The following is an 827-nucleotide window of genomic DNA, read 5'->3' on the forward strand; positions in this document are numbered from 1 at the left end:
TTATTGTCACAACAGCCATTCATGGGGGCTGAAGGCATGAGGTCCATACCAAGTTCAACAAAAGCAATTCTATGTTGTCATGCATACAACGGAGAACAATGAATGCAATTTTGCCAGGTAGGGCTGGCATTTGGAACTGAAGAAACAAGACAAACAATAGCACAAAGTTGTGAGAGTACATGCAGTGGCTGTGGAGAGCCTTGCAGAGCTTGGCAGGGCGGTGGCATAGGGTGTGTCGGGTGCTCTGTTGTCTATAGAATGATAATCCAAATTCCTTAGCATGACAAACAAGGTCCTCGATGAGCTGGTTGCCTGTCTACATTTCTTGCCACACCTCATCTCCACCCTGGAACCATAAGATTCCATCTTTCTGAACTTTTATTTTTTTATTTCCTAGATATTCCATGGTCTTTCATGCCCACATACCTTTGTGCAGTCAGTTTCCTCAGCCTGGAATGCTGTAATCCACCACCCAGCTAATCCCATCGACCAAGTCGATTTCTGTTTCTCTGTCAAAGCTGACTTTTTCTGTCAGCTCTGCAAGGAACCTCTCAGGCTGAGTCTAACACTCCTTTGGAATACATGATGCTCTTTGTCTATCTCCTTTTGCCCCTATGCCCTTCATTCCCTTTGTAACTCTATGTGGATATCTTTGCTTCTTCTCTGGTCTGCAACATAAGGTTAAGATTCTTTCTCATTCATTCTTACTATTTTTAAAGGTTTGTTTATTTTAGAGAGAGGGAGAGAAGGGGTGAAGTGTAGAGAGAGAGCGTCCCAAGCAGACTCTGTACCAAGCATGCAGCCTGACGAGGGGCTCGATCCCATGA

The sequence above is a fragment of the Zalophus californianus genome, chromosome 3 (genome assembly GCF_009762305.2).
Source record: "Zalophus californianus isolate mZalCal1 chromosome 3, mZalCal1.pri.v2, whole genome shotgun sequence".
In the NCBI taxonomy this organism is placed as follows: domain Eukaryota; kingdom Metazoa; phylum Chordata; class Mammalia; order Carnivora; family Otariidae; genus Zalophus; species Zalophus californianus.